Raw genomic sequence first — 21,515 nt, 5'->3', positions numbered from 1 at the left:
AATACATAGTGTGAAGGAAGAGAGCAAGCATTAGAACCAGACTCAAATGTGGCAGGGATGTTGGAATTCTTAGACCAGGAATTTGAAAGAACTATGATTAAGATGCTAAGGGCTGTAATGGAAAAAGTAAACAGCATGCAAGAACACATGAGCAATATAAGCAAAGAGATGGAAATTCTAGGAAAGAACCAAAAAGAAATGCTAGCAATCAAAAACACTGTAACATTAAGAGAATGAAAAGATAAGCCACAGACTAGGAGAAAATATCTTTATTGGTAAAAGACATATCAGATAAAGTACTATTGTTCAAAATATAACAAAAAACTCTTAAAATTCAACAGTAAAAACACAAACAACTCTATTAAAAAATGGCTGAGGACTTTAACAGACATCTCACCAAAGAAGGTATAAAGATGGCAAATAAACACATGAAAAGATGCTTCACATCATACATCATCTGGGAAATGCAAATTAAAACAACAATGAGATACCCTACACACCTATCAGAATGGCCAAAATCCAGAACACTGACACCGCCAAATTCTGGTGAGGATGTGGACCAACAAAAACTCTCATTCATTGCTGGTGGAATGACAAATTATGCAGCTACTTTTGAAGACAGTTTGATGGTTTCTAACAAAACTAAACATATTGTTCTGACATGATACAATTATACTCCTTGATGTTTACCAAAAAGAGTTGAAAAATTATGTCCACACAGAAACCTGCATACAGATGTCTATAGCACCTTTATTCATAATTGTCAAAACTTGGAAACAACCAAGATATCTTTCCTTAAGTGAATGGATAAACTGATAAATTCAGGCAATGAAATATTCTTCAGCATTAAAAAGAAATGAGCTGTCACGCCATGAAAAGACATGGAGGAAACTTAAATGCATATTACTAAGTGAAAGAAGCCAATCTGAAAAGGCTACATACTGTATGATTCTAATTACATGACATTCTAGAAATACCAAACTATGGAGACAATAACAAGATCAGTGGTTATCAGGGCTTTACCGGATCACGGGATGAACAGAATTTTTAGGGCAGTGGAGCTACTCTGTATGATACTATAATGGTGGATACATGTCGTTATACAGTTGTGCAAACTGATAGAATGTACAACACCAAAAGTGAATCCTAATGTATACTATGGTCTCTGGGTGATGATAGATGTCAATGTAGGTCATCAATTGTAACTAATGTAACCACTCTGGTGGGAGATGTTGATAATGGAGGGGTGGGGTTATGCATGAGTGGGAGCAGGGAGTATATGGGAAATGTCTGTACCGTCCCTTGTTGTGAACCTAAAATTCCTCTTTTAAAAAGTCCATAAAAAATAAATGCATATTTAAGAAAAGAAGAAAGGTTTATATTTGTGGAATTTACGAAGGGAAACGAAGCTTTGAATTTCAAGCTCGGCGACGAAGATTTAGAGTCAAACCTACAAAGTTCGTGGACAGTCGTGAAGAACGGATATCAAGGAACTAGAGACTCATAAAGAATACAGGAGAAAGATATTTCATAGAGTTTTAACGTTAACGCAGCAGAACTTTGCAACAATAATGACGCTGAGAGGGTGAGAAGGAATTCTGAGGGATGCAGGGAACGAATTACAGTGCTTCTGTTATCACGTCAAGAAGTAGGCGTCAAGTCTGGTTAGCGCCAAGATGTTTGAGACTTTTATTATTGTGGTCGTGATTTTAGTATAAGGCTCATAGGACTTAAACACTTAACAATTTCTGGGCGTTAGATACTTTCTAAGCTTGGCGTGATTTTAGTTTGGGATCAATTTTAAAATGCTATTGTATCAGTGCTCTTTGCTTGGTTGGAAAAAAAAATAAAATTAAAAATAAAAATGCGATCATGGACATTGACTCAGTAGCATGCCTGAACAAAGAAAAAGCAAACTTTGAGGAATGAAGAATAATAAACAGCGAAATCTTCATTAGACCTACCAGGGAAAGCCAGCTACAGGGAGGGGTTTCCGTAGTGTAGTGGTTATCACGTTCGCCTCACACGCGAAAGGTCCCCGGTTCGAAACCGGGCGGAAAAATACTTAGCCTCTGCTTTTCTCCCTCTCCTAACAATTACATTCTGTGATTTAGATCGATCCCTTTCTCAACCACCACTGAACAGTTACTGAGGAACCCAAGTTGGTCTCTTCCTACATGGGATTTAGAGACAATGAAACCACGCGGAAGCCTTAAGACAGCAAGAGGCAGGTTCCTGAGAAGATGCCCATCCAAGTTTAAGGATCCCAGTGGGAGTGACATGTGATCGGACCTGGAAGAAGTTGTTTGAGGAAAGAATAACTTGAGTTGGACAAGAAATAATTCCAGTTAGAGAGAAGACACGAAGAAAGTCTTTAACTGTAAGGATTAATTTTCCTGTTTGGTATCAAGTTCTCAAGCCTTCTAACAGTGATTGATACTGACCCCTTTAGATTTCATTTCATTTCAAGGTATCTTTAAAATCTAGTCTTTTGACAAATAATTACACTCCCAAACCGGACCAGCTTCAGGGTCATGTGACCTAAGCATCTGCACAAGGCCAGGCACTTGATTTAATATTCTGCTATTGCTGGTTTGAAATTCTTAATTTTTTAACAAGGAGCATTTTCATTTTGCATTGCATTCACACATTATGACTGGTTTTTCTCCAATAGGCTCACGAAAGAAGCAAACATCCAATTTAATCATTCCTTACAGGGAGCAGCAAGAAACTAAGAGCACCACAGCAACAAGGAATGTTGTCCACAATACTAGGGATGAGGGAAGGCATTTGTAGAATATAATACTTTGAAGACATGTCCTGTAGAAGAGAGAGAGAGAGAGACAGAGGGAGAGAGAGAGAGAGAGAGAGAGAGAGAGAGAGAGAGAGAGAGAGAGAGAGAGAGAGAAGGGCTAAAATAGAAACTTTATTTCAGGGCTTAATTAATTTTTTCCACCCTTTTATTGTAATCTAAGAAATGATTCAAGACTTCAGGCCTCAGTTGCCTCCAGTCTCTTGTTAGGTCTTTTGTTTTTGTTTTTGTCTTAGTATGTTTCATCACTAATCATTCTTCTTATTCTCTTAAAATGTCATCGTTACTTCACTTTTCAAAATATTCAGTGATATCCTAGAGTTCAGAATCGTGCAAGGAGGAACAGTTATCACAGCGCTCAGTTTATACAATATGCATATCTTATGTCTTTTTTCTTGCCTTCTTTTTGATTTGTATTAAAAGCAAAAATGTTATGTGAACCTGTTTCTTAGGAAATATGGAAAGTAGCTACAAAAGTTTAAACGTAGGAAATTATAGCTCAACTCTAGATGATTGGTCTTCAGCATAGATTTGGTAACATATCCAACTCCCATCACCATGCTCCTGTATGAAGTACCTCAAACATTAAGATTTACGGTCTGTGGCTTCATTAGGTATAAACCCAACTTGTCCTCAAACCACTGACAAAATTTGCCTGGATTTAGAAAGGAAAAAAAAAAAGCCTCGCTGGGATTTGAACCCAGGATCTTATGTTTACTAGACAGGCGCTTTAACCAGCTAAGCCACGAAGCCTTACATCTGTGTTCATGGATAATGCATTATTTTATAAAATTTCACACTTCAGCTTGTCAAGGCTTCTATTTTGGTGATTCCTTTGGGATACAAGAAGAAGTTAAATCTGGGCCTTGGTCAAAAACAGAGAAAAATGTTCTCACTGTAGAATAAGAACAGGTCTTAAATTGAGAAGACCATTTTCCTTTAGGAAACTGCTCTAAATGTCAAGGATATTGCTAGCACATAAACTCTGGCAGCCAGGTAGAGATCTTGCTTGGTTTGGGGAATAATTACATCTTTGACGCCTACCAGTGAGTCTGCCTTCTCATAAGTCCTCATTTCATTTGTTCATCCAGTGGGTGAGTGATACCAGTAAAAACACCCTGGATTCTATTTACATTTTTCTCTGACTTTTAGTCCCCAATGATTCTGCCTCTCCCACATACAAAATATGCTCACTCCCACCAAGTCTGACTCCTTTGAAACATCAACCTGATGTCCGGGATGGCATTATCTAAATCAGGTAAAGGTGTGGATGAGGTTCCTTGGGTGCAATTCCTTCCATAGAAGTCCTCAAATAAGATTCTTCTTATTTTGAACATTCTATGTACTTAAGAAATGTTACCTGTCTCACAACATACAGGCAGAGGAGGCATAGGATAACTTCTGTACACACTCCCATTCAAAAAGAACAAAAACAGGAGGCACACTGATCTGCAGCAATTTTAGACTACAGAAGGCACACAATGCTAGTGTGTTGATTAGCACTCAGTAATGCTGTCCGGGAATGATTGTTTCTCCAGGTTCTTGGCTCCATCCTTTCGGCTCTTGTTCCACATTCTGACTCATCCATTCTTTTACTAAGAAATTTATTTTACTTGCAGCTCAATTGTCTTCTTAGCCTACTTCCTTCCCATAGAAGTCTCGGTGGCAGGGAGGGAGGAAGTGTCCAAAGTCCTCTTCATTTTGTCCTGTTCTTTATCCCTTTTAGTGTAAGCGGTCAATGTTCAAATACTATACTTTTCTTCTAAAACTTGTGATTTTATGAAAGCTATGGTAGTTTATTCCTTTAAACTGGGGTTCACAAACTATGGCCCATATGCCAAATGTGACCATGTACCTATTTTTATAAAGTGTTATTGGAACACAGCCACATTCATTAATTTAGTATTATCTGTGGCAGCTTTCCTGCAACAGCTGATTTGTGTAATTGCCATATAGACTGAATGGCCCAAAAAGCCCATTTACTACCTGGCTTTCAAAGTTTACCAATCCCTTTTAAAACAAAAGCCACATTCACAAACCTCATGAAAATAAGCCTTTGTCTACCTTGGGCTTCCTGTAAAGCTGCTGTAGAGCCACAGCCTTAAGATTTGTAAAACTTTGTTTAATCAATAGGATCTATAAGATATGTCTTTAAGATCCTTAGGGGCTTGTTTTTCTGTTTAAGTACCGCCTTAAGTCATTCTGCTTTCTTAACAAAGGATTTACAATTACAGTCTTGGCTTTATTTTTAGCCCACATTTTCTGATAGTGCTCTGGATTTGATTTTTGCCTGAAAGTCATTTCTTGATTGTAGCATCATTTTCTATCTGGAGCAGCTGGGAATAACAAATAGCATTCCTTTCTAACCCAGCAAATTATGACTCATTTATATTTAGAAGTTCTCCGTTTAACTTATCTCTCTCATCTCACATTTTACTGTAACAGCAAGAAAATGCTAGGAAACCCACCTTTACAATTCTGTCTGGAAATCTCTTTAGCTAAATTACTCAGTTCATAGGTCTGTTTCTACATTCCATGATACTGCAGGAAATAGCATTTATAAACTTTCTACAATTTCATTACAAGGATCCCTTTTCTCCCGGGTTCAAATAATATTAATATTCCCTCCTTTCCATCTGTGGCTTCCTTCCAAATTTTGTTAATGCGGGTCCAAAGCAGCCTTAGTTGGGGCAATTTAGCTCCAATACTAGGATTATACCATTGTGACACTCCTCCTATGGCCTGTAAATTATCTTCACTATAATAGTATGGTGAAAACAGAGACTATTCCCAACGCTTTATGAATGTCGTGAATCGATCCTCCTACGGTTTTCTAGTGGTTCTTTCCCTGGCCTCAAGGAGTTAAAACCCCCACTCATACAGAGAATATAACATTCCACCAAAGATTCAAGAAGGTCTGTCTGTAGACTATGGAGTGCTCTCTTTGCAGCTTTCTCCTTTCTGGTATTCTCTTCCACAAATTCTGTTTTGGCCTCCCTGAAATCTTTGTGTCCTCAATTTAGTGACACTACCTAGCTCTTTCTGACTTCCCCCTCACTGTGCTGAGGCCTAAAAGGCAATAAACTAAAATATTTGTAAGATTCCTCTGCACTGACAGCAGGCAAATGTCTGAAAATAGTTATTTCACACACTTATATCCAACATGCTTCCCCTCTTGTTTACAATTTTCATAGAAGTGAATTTTTCGCAGGCAGGAGAAATCCACCTATTTTTTTCAATGTTATTTTTCAATAGCATTTTAATTTTAAGTTCCATCCATGTTGCTGCATGTACATCTACTCTGTTACTTTTTGAATATTAGGCAAGTAGCCTTTGTCAGACCCCTAGGGAGATAAAAGAATGGAATGCAAGTGTCTCCCTCTTGGCTCCGACCTAACATTGAAATTGCTTAATATTTCATAGTACGCATTTACAACAATTTGCCTATCCATTTTCCAATAACAGAAATCAAATTTTTTTCCAATGTCAAAAGACCACAAATAATGCTTTGATTAACTGCCTCACATGTGTACTCTGTACTTGTATAAGATTTGTGGCAGTGGATAGTGTAGAAGTTTTATACCTAGGAGCAGAATAGTTCCATCATAGAATGTGCATATCCTTAATTTGAATAAGAACTACTTCAGAATGGCTTCATCAACTTACATTTCCACCAGGAGGACATGAGGGTTTTTATGTCACTAGTCCTGCGATAATTGATTTTATTCAGCTTTTTAATTTTGCCAATGTAATAGCAATAAAATGATATCTCTTTTTACTTTTTATTTCTGTGATTACTAATGATTTTGTACAATCTTCGTTAGTCCATATATATTTCTCTCCTCTAATTGTTCTATCCTTTGGTCATTTCCTTTTGATCTTGCTGTCCTGATTGTGCATTTTTCATGGCTTCTCGATATATGTATTAAGCCCTTGCCATTTTTGGACAATTCAAACATATCCTCCCATTAGTACATCTATCTATTATTTTTATATTTATATTATTTTTATATTTATATTTTTACTATGTCCTTTTAAAAATTTTTTATTTTATTTTTTTAAAAGATGGGGTTTTGTTATGTTGGTCAAGCTGGCCTTGAACTCCTGGGCTCAGGTGATCCTCCAGCCTGAGTATCCCAAGTAGCTGGAACACAGTGGCTATATTCCTGATGTCAATGTAAGCAAATATTTCTCTCTTTTTTTCATATTGTTTTTGCTTTTGAAGTTTTTAAAAAGTTCTCTGCCCTGGCATATAAGCATATTTTTCTTCAGGTGCTTTTAATTAATTAATTAATTATTGCAAGACAGGGTTTTGTTCTATTGCCCAGGCTAGAGTGCAGTGGTGTCATCAGAGCTCACGGCAATCTCAAACTCCTAGGCTCAAGATATTTTCCTGCCTCAGCCCCCAAGTAGTTGGGACTACTGGCGCTTGCCATTAGCTAATTTTTCTATTTTTTGCAGAAATGAGGTCTTGCTATGTTGCTCAAGCTGGTCTTCAAACTCCTGGCCTCAAGCAGTCCTCCTGACTCTGCCTCCCAAAGTGCTAGGATTACAGGCATGAGGCACCCTGCCCAGCCTTTGATATACTTCTAACAGTTTTTTTTTTTTATCTTCACATGTAGATATTTAAACTCTCTAAATAAGTGTATTTTTAAAAAACTTCACAGCTGATTGATTCTACTGTGTAGCTTGTGTTAGAGCAACAATAATAGAATATTCTGAAAACTTTTGTATCTATCTATATACGATGCATTCTTTCTCAGATGTGCTTTTTGTGGAACCTTCCAATCCCCTCCGCCTCTATCCCCAAACCAGTTCCTGATCCAGCACTGAGAGACCTGAATTTCCTTCAGTGCTTGGCAGAAGCAGGAATCTCTCAAATTATATCTCCTCTTCCAGAAATGGAACCTTGATGGGGCCAGAAACAGAACCCAAAGCCAGACAGCTAAAGAACTCCAGGGTGCCATTCCTTGTCTTTGGCTTTATCAGGCAGAGAAAGATCTGGATGTGGTGGACCCAGTGAGTCCTGAGTATCCCAAATAAGGTTCGGGCTCTTCTTCATCAAGTGATGAGATTTTGGAGAGACTGTCCTCTGACTCTTTTTGCTTGCCTGCTACAGATGACACAATCCTCTCATATTGTGGTCCTTTCCCTGGTCACCTGAATAACAAAGGGACATGTCACATAGTAAGTGTTCAGTATTGTTATATAAATTAATTATATTCCAACCCTGCTTTCAGATTTCAGCTCTGTCTCCTCCAGACCCCAAACTTCCCTTCTGGGAGCTTCTTTCATGGGTTCTTAAATTCCCTATGACAGCTTTAGCATACTTAATTGGGAGGGTCATTTAGCAGACAATTGAAATTAAAATTACCTGGGGATGCTTGGTAAAATTATGATTCTTGGATCCACTCTAAATCTCTTCAGTCAGGATCATAGAGAGAGGGGTTCTGGAATCTGCATTTGTATTAAATCTTCCCGGGGGATACTTTGGCCTCAAGGATTGGATTCTCTATAGCAACAATGCGAGCTTTTCTGTGAGCACTTTTGAATTCTGGGGCAATGTCTTTCTGTGTAGCCCACACCGAGCTCAATATTCCTCTTGGGGATAGTTTGGACTGTCAGTTAAGGCATTTTGTCATTAAAATCAAAGTCAAAGCTTTGCCTTGGGCGAGGCAAAGGCATTATATGTAACCAAACTGTTTGTACCCCCATATATTCTGAAATTTAAAAAAAAATAAAGAAAAAAAATAAATTGGAAAAAAAATCAAAGTCACGAATTTGAACTGCCTTTCTGTCCACTAAGGATCTTCAAATTTACGCCAGGACGAACTCGTTTTAATGTAATGTCTCTTGGACCCCAATCCTGATGCCTCCAATGCGGCGCTGCGTCTGGAATGGAGGTTTGAATTCATCAGGTAAAACGGTGATCTCTGAATTAAAAATTGGGACAGCACCTTTGGGAAAATAGAGGTAGTAGGTGGTGTAAGTGCGGTGGTTTCTACTACATGTCCCTCGGCGCTCCCCACCCTCCATGGTTTTTCTTTTCAAATGAAATAAAAACAAAGATTCCTCTGACATAACGGGTGATCAAGTGAGGAGGCTCGGAAGAAGTGCTTTCTGAAAGCATGCTGTGTTTTCTCTACCATAATTCTTTTCATATTTCAGTACAATTCCATAAAGACAGGAATAATTCAGGCTCAGCACAGATGCGTTGTTTCTAATAAAAAATAATTACTTAGATCGTTTTCTTGCATCACCGGGATGGCCGAGTGGTTAAGGCGTTGGACTTAAGATCCAATGGGCTTAGTGCCCGCGTGGGTTCGAACCCCACTCTCGGTACGTTGCACGTTAAATTTTCCTCTCCCCCCGGTTCCTTCCCATATTATAGGGTAATAACTGAGCTGTTTCTCTATCCCTTTGTGGTAAACACTCCGTTTTTTGTCTTCAATTCTAAAGAAATTGCCAATAGGCAATAGCGTGTGAATGATTTTTTTACCACAGTCCTATCAGATTGCCAACATAAGGAAAAACCACTCACATCCATGGCCTGCCTGATGAGATATTAATACTACAGGCCTGTCGATTCCAAGAGGAATTGACCTTGGGGTGGTATTTGCCCTTAAAGCCCCAGGAAAAAAACCCTAGTTCTCTGTAGCCCTCCAGGAAGTGAGAACCACCCTCACGAAATCTGTTTCCAAACGGTTATACCTCAGAAAAGCCCAACTCTTCACTAGGGCTGTTTCTGAAACACTCTGGTGAGCATAGTTGAGTCCTCCCCAGCAGAGTGAGTTTGTTTTGTTTTTTCCAGTTTGAAATGTAAAAAAAGTCCCTTTGTGGAGTTTTATTTTGTATTTCCAGGGTTATAGTGTCCTGGAGCACCTTCGTATATGTTTAAAAGTCATCTGTATTTGTTTCTGTGACATGCTTATTAATATTCTTTGCTAATTTTTCTACTTAGTTGTTAGGTCTTTCTCTTATGATTTGTAGGAGCTCTTTAAATACGAGTCAATGAAACTTTGTTTTGCTATGAGTCCCAATTAGTCTAGTAACTAGACTCTGTTATTCATCTTTGAACTTTGTGGTGACTTTGGATACGTAGAGAACAAATATCTATGTGAAAGAATCAGCAGGCTTTTCTTCAGGTTTTATGTCTAACTTATATATGCCTGTGGGGAGTGGCTCTGTGTCTAGTGAGTGCACAGGAGCAGGCTTCTGGAAGTTGAAAGAAGAGACAGGCGGCAGCAGGTAGATGAGATGTTCTTTATTGTAGGGGGGCGTGGGGAGGGGGATGCAGCAACCAGGAAAGCATGGCCCAGTGTTCATATATGGCTCAGAACAATAGTGGCAACGTGTCATGGGAAAGCGTGATCGCTTGGGTTCACATGGGAGATAACACCTTGGTTACATAACCTTGCTAACTCATGCCTCCCCGGAAGGCTGGCTGAAGACACACCAGCAATCATTTTAGTTTGGCCTAAGAAACCTATTGCCTATACAAATGAATTTCCCTTACAATGACTTTCCCCATTACTAGATCATTTAGCAAAAGAACTCTATGATTTCCTCTAAGATGTTCATTCTTTATATTTAATTCTTTCATCTATCTGATTCTTTCCCTGTTGTAGAATGTGAGGTAGAGATTCAATTCTATTTCCAGCAGACTACCAGTAATCCCAACACCATTATTGAATACTCATATTTCCTCCATTGAGTGCAACGCAAACATACCAAATTCTGTTCCCTTTTAAATTCAGAGGACCAGAAGCCTTGTGTCTTTTAAGAGGATTTGGTAAGGTGTGGCCTTTGGAAATCAGCAATTATGTTGTAATTCTGGCTTTCCCACTGACTCTCTGAGCCTTGATGTCTTCATTTGTTAAATAGAGATAATCCCTACTTCATGGAAGACAGTTGTAAGGATTAAAAGAAATGTATGTAAGGTATCTAAGAAAGTGCCTGGCAAATTGAAAAGTGATCTTTGTCACTATATATAATAAGCTATTAACAAGACCCTTTTCCTTTCGAAAAAACTCACACCTTTCCTCTAGAGCCATCCTTCAGGGAAACCCAGAAATCAGACACTGTTCTGATAGTTAAATTGCTTCTATGTTGAATAAATATTGTCCTGATAGTTATGCTCATATATTTTGAGATCAAACACCAAGATTCCACACTTCAAAGTTCTCTGATCCCAGTGGCAGCACAGTGGGTCATTTTCACGTACTGCCTTAAAGCTTCAAGCTTGTTGCTGGCCTTTGGGGAAAGAAGGAAGGAAACACCTCCCCAGAATGTTTATTTGCATCTTCACAGCCAGAATAAGTGTGTTTGAGAAAGACCAAAAGACTGAGTTTCCATGGAGAGGAAAGATTCATCCCTATTGAAGATGAGTTTTCTTATTTTTGTTTCTTTCCAATGGATGGAGTAGAGAGAAAGAGGATGAGTGGGGGGTTTTTTGTTTTGTTTTGTTTTGAAATGAGACTCCAGATGACATAGATTTTACCTGAATTGAAATTTGATAAAGAAAAGAACCATGGCAGTCTCTTAGTGGTCAGTTAGCTCAGTTGTTTAGAGTGCAGTGCTAATGACATCAACGTTGGGGATTGATTCCTATGGAAGTTAACTTATGTAATTTTTCCTCATGGGAGAGTCAAGTACAGACCTAAAATCACCACCTCATGCCCATTTGAATTTGTTGTATCTGGCATTTGGTTTTACTAGATTCCTCCAATCGTTGGGCATGCTGAAAATTTCTACTCAACTCCAACCTCTGTTGTTGTTTCTTGAGGTAGGCAGAATTCTAAGATGGCCCCTGAGATGTCTTCCCCCTGCTATTACAAGCCTGTATAATACCCTAGACTTGTGGCTCCCAACCCCCAGTGGCAGAGAGGTATGGGTCTGTGGCCTGTTAGGAACCAGGCTGCACACCAGGAGGTGAGTGGCAGGTGAGCCAGCAAAGCTTCATCTGTATTTACAAAGCTTCATCTGTATTTACCACAGCTCCCCATAGCTCACATCACCATATAAGCTCCACCTCCTGTCAGATCAGCTCCAGCATTAGATTCTCATAGAAGCATGAGCCCTACTGTAAACTGTGCACGTGATGAATCTAGGTTGTGCACTCTTCATGAGAATCTAATGCCTGATGATCTGAGATGGAGCTGAGGTGGTGATGCTAGTGCTGGGGATCAGCTGCAAATGTAATAAATGTAATGCACGTGAATTACCCCAAAATCATCTCCCCACTCTCACCTCCGCCCCCGTCCATGGAAAAATTGCCTTCCATGAAACTGGTGCCAAAAAGGTTGGGGGCCCCTGCCCTAAACTGTGAGTATGATTAGGGTATGTTAGATAACACAGTTGACTTTAAGAAAGGGAAATAATCACGGGAGTGAGTCTGGCCTAATCATGTGAGCCCTTAAAAGAGAGTAGGCTTTTCCTGGAGTCAGGGAATGGAAATGTGAGAGGAATTGAGGGGTTTGAAGTGGGGGAAATTCTCTGCTGATAATTTTGAAGATAGAAGGGGCCACTGGCATGCAGGTGGCCTCTAGTTGCTGAGGGCACCCAGCTGACAGCAAGGAAACAGGGATTCTCATAACCACAAGAGTTTGGAAAAAGATCCCAAGATTCAGATAAGAATGCAGCCCAACCAATGATTTTAGCCTTGCTAGATCCTAAGCAGAGACTCCACCCACCCAGTGCCTAGACTTCTTACCTACAGAACCATGAGTAGATACATTGGCATTGTTTTAAGCTGCTAAATTGTGATATCGTGTTATACAGTAACAGAAAACATAGATTTCTATTTTTTTTAAGCAAAGAATATAGAATACTATGACGGAAATGGTATAGCAGAAAATTGAGCTGTTTAAGGTGGAGTATCAAGTGTCTCTAGGAGCCATTCTCCATCTAAGCACCTTGCTCTCCCTGTCCCTTTCTTGGGGTCCTGCTATTGACTCTCACACATATCCTCTCAAAGCATGCTTGGAAACTAATAATTATAGTTTAGATTAATGTAAGCATATGTCCCCTAACTGTATAATTTTTGTATATAGACATATACTTGTAGATATTAATTTCACATCTAACACATAATGTAACAATGGCTACCAATTAATTCCTTAAACTAATTTTTTTGCAGCATGCATCTAAATACTAGGAATGCAGTACTGGGAGGAAAAAAATGAGTCCCTACCCTCCCAGGCTTTCTGGTGCAGAGGAAGAGACTGCAAAGGTAGCTTTTCTTTTTAAAGAGAAATAGAACTTATATATACATATAACTATATAAGGAAGATTATCAGGGGGTGAAACTGATCATAAATTATATTGGTTCTGTTTCATAATATATATATGAGACTGAAAAAATCCCCAAATCTGCAGTCAGCAAGCTGGAGACCCAGAAGAGCCAATAGTATAGTTCCAGTTCAAAGGCCAACAGGCTCAAGATCTAGGAAGAGCCAATGTTTCAGTTTGAATCCAAAGGCAGGAAAACAACAACAGTAACAACAAAAAACAATGTCTCAGCCAAAAGGCAGTTAGGCAGGAGGAATTCCCTCTTCTTCCTGGGAGGTCAGTCTTTTCTTCTATTCAGGCTTTCAACAGATTGAATGAGGCCCACACATACTAGGGAGAGCAATCTGCTTTACTCAGTCGATTGATTTAATTATTAAATTCATCCAAAAAATACCCTCACAGAAACACCCAGAATAATGTTTGACTGAATAACTTGGCACACTGTAGCCCAGTCAAGTTGGCACATAAAATTAACCAGCACAACAGTTTAGTGTAAGAGAAAACAGGCAGAGCCCAAGACCAGCCTGAATAAGAGTGAGACCCCGTCTCTACTAAAAATAGAAATAATTAGCTAGGCATGGTGGTGCATGCCTGTAGTCCCAGCTACTTGGGAGGCTGAGGCCAGAGGCTGAGGCAAAAGTTTGAAGTTGCTGTGAGCTAGGCTGATGCCACGGCACTCTAGCCAGGTGATAGAGTGAGACTCTGTCTCCAAAAAAAAAAAACAAAAAGAAAGAAAGAAAGAGAAAACAGGCCGGGCGCAGTGGCTCACGCCTGTAATCCTAGCACTCTGGGAGGCCGAGGCGGGTGGATCGCTCGAGGTCAGGAGTTCGAGACCAGCCTGAGCAAGAGTGAGACCCCCGTCTCTACCAAAAATAGAAAGAAATGATTTGGACAGCTAAAAATCTATATAGAAAAAATTAGCCGGGCATGGTGGCGCATGCCTGTAGTCCCAGCTACTCGGGAGGCTGAGGCAGGAGGATCGCTTGAGCCCAGGAGTTTGAGGTTGCTGTGAGCTAGGCTGATGCCACAGCACTCACTCTAGCCCGGGAGACAAAGCGAGACTCTGTCTCAAAAAAAAAAAAAAAACAAAAGAGAAAACAAAGTTTAGAAATAAGAAAGAACACTTTTCACCAACCTTAGCATAGTAACAATGAAAGAAAGAGATGCAATATTTTTATTGTGTTTTTTTGCATGAATAATATATTCACATGGTTCAAAAATGAGAAATTATGAAAATACATAGTAAAAAGTCTTTGGCCCCTCCTTTCCCCTATTCCCTTGATTCCCACCACGACTTCTACCTTAGTTTCTCATGCATCCTTTCTGATTTTCTTTATGATATTTGCAAATATGAACAGTCTTATTTTATCTAAGTTTTCACACAAAAGGTAAAACAATTACCCATTATTCTGAAGCTCCTTTTTTTGCTTAAATATATTTTGGGTAGTTGTATTTTATCAGTACTTGGGTTACAAATAGCACTTTCAAATTTGCATACTGCACAAAATAAGAAATTGTTTTCAAATCAGTTTATTCAAACAGGCAGGGGTAGAATCTGTAAACTTCTTTTTCATTGCACCTCTAAAGAAGGGAATGAGAACAAATGTAGGTTTATTGGAACTGGAAAGAAGACGAGAAAATGACATCCTTAATTTTTTTTTTTTGGTCTAATGAGGGAAAAAATACTTTTTGCTATTTTTTGCTATTTTTAGTTGTTGACATTCAAAATATAATAATTAGCTATTTATTATCTTTTAGTAAAGATGTTCAAAAAATAGCATTAAGTTAAAAAAATCAAGGTACAAAAAGTTTTTATAGAATGACAACCTTTTTTAAAAATGTACACACACAGCACATGTATATAAATGTCCAGAAGTGTATACATGTGTATGTACAGTAAAATGTATTTAACAGTGTTTATGTTTGAGATTTGGGGGGAAAATATATACATATATACTCAGCCATATATTTAATGTTTTTTGACAATAATCCTCTATAATGCTTCTAGAATAAAAAAGGGGAAAAAAGTAAATTTAGAAATAGTGAAAAAAAATCAGTCCTTTGGATCTTTATGTCAAAGACATATCCAGCACAATTGGGAGAAAAATGAAGTCAATTATGAAATATTAATGCTTAAAGTAAAACTTTAGAAAGAATCTCTTCCATTAGTAGTTCAATACTGCTACTCAGAGTTCCTTACCTGGGACAGCAGTCATATAATGTACAGTCCATATTCAGTCTTAGTGATAAAAAAAAAAAGTAAAAACAGTTGAAATTAGAATAATTAACATTCCAGTTTATTTATTAGTATTCTATAAATTTGGTTATATAGATAGGAGAATTCCTGTGAAGGTGGTTACTCCTTGGTAAAAAGACGAACTTGCTCTTAGAAGGCAGTGGGCTGTAATAGTTTAGAACAAGGACTCAAGAGCTAAAATGCCAGTTTGGATCTATTCAAATCAGTCTACCTACTACCTAAGACCTTTAAAAGGGAAAAGTACATGGACCTTGGAGCCCAATCTTGTTTTCCAATTCTGGCTTTGCCACTTACTCTCTCTAATCTATAATGTCTTCATTGTACTAATCCCTACTCTATAGGGAATTGTGAGGAGATATACCACCACCCTCCCAACATACACTGGATGTCGCAGTGCCTGGTAAATAGGAAATGCCTAATAAATATTAGTTCCTTTGTCCCTAAAGAGAAAACCACTCTCATCCTTTATAAGCTGCCCTTAATGAAAATGTTTCTGTCTCATTTCCGTAGCTTTTTAAATATTCTAGACATTTATTTCAGATGTACCTAAAAAACAATATCATCTCATCAACACTTTTATCCAACAAATATCTGTGTAAGATATTCTCAGTGGAACAAACAATATTTCACCCTAGTCTTAATCATAAGCTGCCAGACAGGCAATTTAAATTTGGTCTCTAGGATCCCCATGCACACAGCAGTGGTATTCATACATAGTAGAGCCACATGGTTACTGCGATTCTGGTAACATCAGATGACAGATAACCACAGTGGGGAAGACCTCTCCACTAAACACAGAGATTCTGTTCTCACCAGTAACACCTGCTGCAATAACACAGTAAATAAATAAATAAATAAAAAGTACCAGTCACAACACTTCTAGAGGAAAAAGGATTTTTATCAAAATTTAAACTTCACAGATGGGGAAGGAGCTTTATTATACACAACAAAATACCCCTGCAGAATAGGAAGCCCAGTAGTGTAGATTAGTGGAGATAATGGACAAGAGGCACCTGCATAATCTAGGTGCCAAAGTATAAGATTGCCTATCTGCTTCTCCCTTAGTCACACACAATTCCACTTCACTTTTCTCTGCCATGAAACACACCTATGCTTCTGGGCTCTAGAAAAATAAATAAGCAGAAACAAGGGGAAGAGGTCACTTTTTTCCAGAATCAGTAACACTGGTCTTGGAATAAGTGTGAGTGGCTGAGGCATCCTTAATTACAGGTAGAAAGTCCTCATCAATGAATTCACTCTTCTCTGCTTGGTTTTACGCTCAATTTTGTTTCTTTTGATGGAGTATCCATGTGTCTTCATTGAGATTTTAAAATTCCAGCAGTTCTAAAACACTGAGAATTGTGAAGGTAGAGGGCTCCTAAGAAAATAATAACTACACTGATGATTCTGGTAGTGACAATCTCTAATTTTCAAAGAGCTTAACAGGCTCTAGGCACTAAAGTGTGGGTTACCCATGTGAATTTTTATTTCACCCTAAACACATTGTCTGAACTGGCTTCATGGACATGCAACTTGCACACTTGCACAGCACCCTACACTCTGAAGAGCCTCACATTTGGGTCAATGCTCTGCTGTCACCATCTTGAAACTGTTAATAATTTTTGAACAACAAACTCTGCATTTTCATTTTGCACTAGGCTTCACAAATCATGTAGCTGGCCTTACACAATGTCTTCAGACTGTTTTCTGTTGTCAAGAAAAGGAATTAATTCTTCCCCATACTCTGCATTTTACACCTTGTTCAAGGTATGTTTGGTACAGAGGAATTGCTTCTCAATCCCTCTTTTGGGGTTTACTTGTAAAAAAATTATAATGACCTACTCCATTTTAGATTATCTGTAATGCTTGCCTTCTCACTGAAGGCCTTTCCATCATGCTGATGAAATTTCTTCATCATCATCTGTTTCCCAGTCAGTTTTCACTAAGGACAGAGTTTGAGGTAAACTTACCATCTCTGTCCTGAAGAATTTCCCCAGTGCCTCACTAAATGGCTATCAAAGCTCTCAGCCTGTCCTCAAGCACACATCAGAGAAACGTTCTCATTTCACCTGCTAGGTACATCCCCCAGGTAGTTCAACTTTCGTAGACATTACTTGCTTTGTGACAAATTCTACATTCTTATTTCTTGTTTTCCCACCTGAAGAGCCCATCATTTAAATAGTCATTGTCCACTATAACAAGATAACAACCTTTTCTATCTTCCCACACACAACATGCACTAGGAGCCCTTTCACACACGATATGGTAGGGTTATCAGTCAAGTAAGAACCCAGGAGAAGGGATGGGTGTTGAGATTCGAGAAAAAAAAATAGCAATATTTATGGGAAAAAAATAAACAAGAGGAAATAAACAGTGTGAAGTGTGGGGTGAGAAATTTATAGGAATAAAAGAGTAAGACAATAGGGAAGAACTAGGAATGTGAAGTGAAGGTCTGTCTAAGACAGTGTAGTCATGGTAGATTACATAATGCTACTAAGATGGAGTGGTAAAGCAAAAAGAAAACAGAGGAACGTGGACAGTCATAGAGTTACAAAAAGAGAAACATGGGAGATAACCAGTGGAACAGGGAAAGAGAAAAGATTATTTTGACTGTGATAAAACAAGAAAGGAAAGAGACAAACATTATATTTGTCAATCAAATAGAAGAGTAACCAAGGTCAGGGTCTATGAAGAAGGAAAGTTTGTAGGCTGATCTATGAGGGGTAAGTCTCATTGTTCAGTAAGCCATTCAAAAAGTCGGGAGTCATTTATAATGTTCTTGTCAAGATCTTCTCTTATACTCTATCAATTGCCTAAATGCCTTTAAATTTTACTTTGCTTCAAATATGGATCCTACATAGTTTTGATGTACTTTTTTAACTTAATTTTTTTTTTTTGCCTTTCTTTTTTCCCACTATCTACCTTTATCACACCTGCAGGAGACAATGTTAATCACTATTGACTGTTCTTATTTGCAGAAAATGGAATTCACTCTAGTTAGTGTAAATCAAAAGGTATTTTGTATAAGTTCACAGAATTTTCTGGAGGCCAGAACCAAATGTGCATACTACACTATCAGATTTACCTTGGGTGGTGATTCTGAGGACTCTAGGTGTAGCGGAACAAGACATGTTTAGTGAATAGACATTGCTCTAGGGGAAGCATTCTTACCCTTTCTTGTGCCATAGACCTTTGACAGTCTGTGAATTATATATCTCTGGACTCCTGAAAGAAACATACATTCTGTTTAGTATTACATCACTAGTGTCAGAAACAGTGACTGGCTCACAGCCTGCTGAAAAAAATGTTTTGAATTAATGAATAAATGGTAGCTGTTATTAAATTAGGTATCAGATATTACATAATTATAATTACAATTATACATCATACATATGGATTTCACTCAAACACTATAAACTCCTGGTTGGGGGGTGGCGTGGGTAATGGGGAGATATACTTGTATTCATCTTCTTTTGTTTCGTTTCAAAGTATTGTCAATGTGCTCCCGTTGGGTACATGGGAGGGTCCCATTCCTAATGGGCTGGAAAGTGCTCACTCCCCTCACCTTCCACTCCTATTCCATCTAACATTCTTCGAAAATCTTTCCATTTTAATGTTTCTATGTTATAAATGTTTATATGTGTGTTACAATGTTTTAAAACATAAAACAACAACAAAATTACCATGTAGATTGAAACTGCTTGATCATGAGGCTCTTCTGTGATTAGAGAAATTGAATAAAACCAGCAGACAGCTGGGCGGAAGAACTTATTCAAATTTCCCTTTATGGTGTCGGTGATTTCAGGTCTGTATCTAGGCGTGAAAAGGTCGTTATTGTGGGGAGCACGCGACCTAGCCCTCACCTGCGGAATGGAACCCACAATCTCAAAGTCATTTAGCACCACAGTCTTACTAACCTAGCCAACCAATCAACGCTCAGAACCGCCGCTTACTCTGTAATACCTCAAGCAGCATTTTTTTGGTGTGAAATTTCTTTACCAAAGACAGAAATCTTTTAGCTCTTCTTCCACCCAGCCCCATCCCCGTTAAAGGAAAAAGAAAAGAAAGAAAGCTTCACTTTTGTCAAGGATGAAGCTTGACTTTCAGGAGAAACAGTTTTCTCAAACCCTGGAATTCCGATTGGAAAGATACACTGAAGCGGTCAGAGATGGGCTCTTTCCTCCCACCAGCGAAAACACGGAAACACTAAGTGGGAAGTTAGATCTTGCTCTCAAAACATAAAAGAAATTTAACTATTAGGACAATATCTGATTTCTGGGTTTCTGTTAAGGTTGGCTCTTAAAAGAAGGGAATGTTTCTACTGAAGGGAAAGAGGAGTAACACATTAAGAATTTACTATTTGTCAGATATATTGTTAGATATTTTCTAAACAATATTGATTTTAATCCTCACCATTGTCCTATGAACTAGGAATTAATATCTCCATTTTACTAATGAAGAAATTGAGATTCACAGTAAGTCAATGGGAAAGCCCAAATTAGAATAGATGATCCTTGGGCTCCCAGGTCCATGCTCTTTTCTGTTTAGACACCAGTCTATAGGTTCTCTCAACTTTAAAGTAGTCAGAGTTCAGTATGCAATAAAGTTGGCATTTCAAATCAATGATGAGATGGGTTATACAATAAATGGTGTTGATAATGAGACCAGGCTAGAAAAAATTCAACATGAAAAATTGCTAAGATAAACCCAGGAAATAGTAATGGACAATACCTTGCATAAACAAATGAGGAAGTCAGGTTTGAGGTGAAACAATCAACTAATTTTTACGTAGGACTGGTAGAAAAGAAAATAAATTGAACTTGGAAATGAATATGGTGTTGTGAGAATAAAATGGACCTACTCTTTTAGGTTAATCCAGCTTTGTTATACCATAATTCAGCTGTTGTTTTTCAATATTTTATATTTAAAGATAACTGTTGTACCTAAAAAAAAATTTTTTTTTTTTTGGCAGAGTCTCACTCTGTTGTCCGGGCTAGAGTGCCGTGGCGTCAGCCTAGCTCACAGCAACCTCAAACTCCTGGGCTCAAGCAATCCTCCTGCCTCAGCCTCCAGAGTAGCTGGGACTGCAGGCATGAGCCACCATGCCCGGCTATTTTTAGTTGTCCAGATAATTTCTTTCTATGTTTAGTAGAGACACGGGGTCTCGCTCTTGCTCAGGCTGGTCTCGAACTCCTGAGCTCAAACGATCCTCCCGCCTCGGCCTCCCAGAGTGCTAGGATTACAGGCGTGAGCCACCGCACCCGGCCACCAAAACATTTTTAATATATCTTTTTTAATTTTCTACTTTTTGAGTCACATGAATGTATTATTTATGCAAAAATCCTTAAGTAGAAAAATATTTTTAAAATCATGTATTCTTTTCATGTTGGGATGTGTTCAGAGTATACAAAACAAAGGTCTTTGTTATTCTTATTACTAATGTTTTGAAAAAAATTTTTTTTCTCACTTTATCTTGTTTTCTCTTAGACTGAACCGGAGAAAGCAGAATGAGCTAGAGTGAGTTATATTAAAGGTAGGTGGTTTTACAACTTGTTTTCGGAAGAAGTAATCAAATAATTCAGTATTTTACTCCAAGAAATAACTTCCCACACTGGAACAACAGAAGCCAAGACGGTTGTGCTTCTGAGTTGTCAGGTCTCCAATGCCCTGTTCTGTGAGTGGAGAGCGAGAGAGAGCCGGGACGAACCTCTCAAGATCAGTTGAACGGGTTCGACCACCGGAAGATGGAAAAGCAGTTCGATAGAATGGTCATTTCTGGCTCACTCTTTTTCAGCACGTTAAGCCTGGCGAAAAACAACTAGGCTAAGTGGCGATGCGGGATACTCTCCCTTTTGGAACAAAATACGCCCTGTAGTCCTGGCCCCTACGGTGATCGAACCCGCGACCTTGGCGTTATTAGCACCACGCTCTAACCAACTGAGCCAACCGGCCACGGCACTTTGGCATTTTCCCTTCCGAATAGTAAATTATTCTCAAACAGCATTGCTTTACCAAAATTTATCCTAAGAAACAATTTCATTCATTTTCTTTCCCACCTTCCCCCCACCTAGACAGGGGATGGGAGGGGCTCCATATTTACTTTTGACAAACCTAGCTTCTTTTGGGGAAAGTCTTTCTTAAACTGCCGATTCTGAT

At 38.6% G+C, this 21,515-nt stretch overlaps 4 non-coding genes across 4 annotated transcripts; 2 read left to right on the top strand and 2 right to left on the bottom strand.

Moving 5' to 3' along the window:
* The first annotated feature begins 1,989 nt into the window (after positions 1-1,989).
* On the top strand, positions 1,990-2,062 carry TRNAV-CAC. The gene has a single exon. It is a non-coding gene; the product is annotated as a tRNA-Val (tRNA).
* A 1,429-nt stretch (positions 2,063-3,491) lies between these two features.
* TRNAT-AGU lies at positions 3,492-3,565 on the bottom strand. Its single transcript has one exon. It is a non-coding gene; the product is annotated as a tRNA-Thr (tRNA).
* Positions 3,566-9,070: 5,505 nt separating this feature from the next.
* TRNAL-UAA lies at positions 9,071-9,154 on the top strand. The gene has a single exon. It is a non-coding gene; the product is annotated as a tRNA-Leu (tRNA).
* A 12,083-nt stretch (positions 9,155-21,237) lies between these two features.
* TRNAI-AAU lies at positions 21,238-21,311 on the bottom strand. Its single transcript has one exon. It is a non-coding gene; the product is annotated as a tRNA-Ile (tRNA).
* Positions 21,312-21,515: the final 204 nt, after the last annotated feature.

This window comes from Lemur catta, chromosome 5 (genome assembly GCF_020740605.2).
Source record: "Lemur catta isolate mLemCat1 chromosome 5, mLemCat1.pri, whole genome shotgun sequence".
Taxonomy (NCBI): domain Eukaryota; kingdom Metazoa; phylum Chordata; class Mammalia; order Primates; family Lemuridae; genus Lemur; species Lemur catta.
The sequence above is the reverse complement of the archived record's forward strand: the minus strand, read 5'-3'. Positions and strand labels throughout refer to the sequence as shown.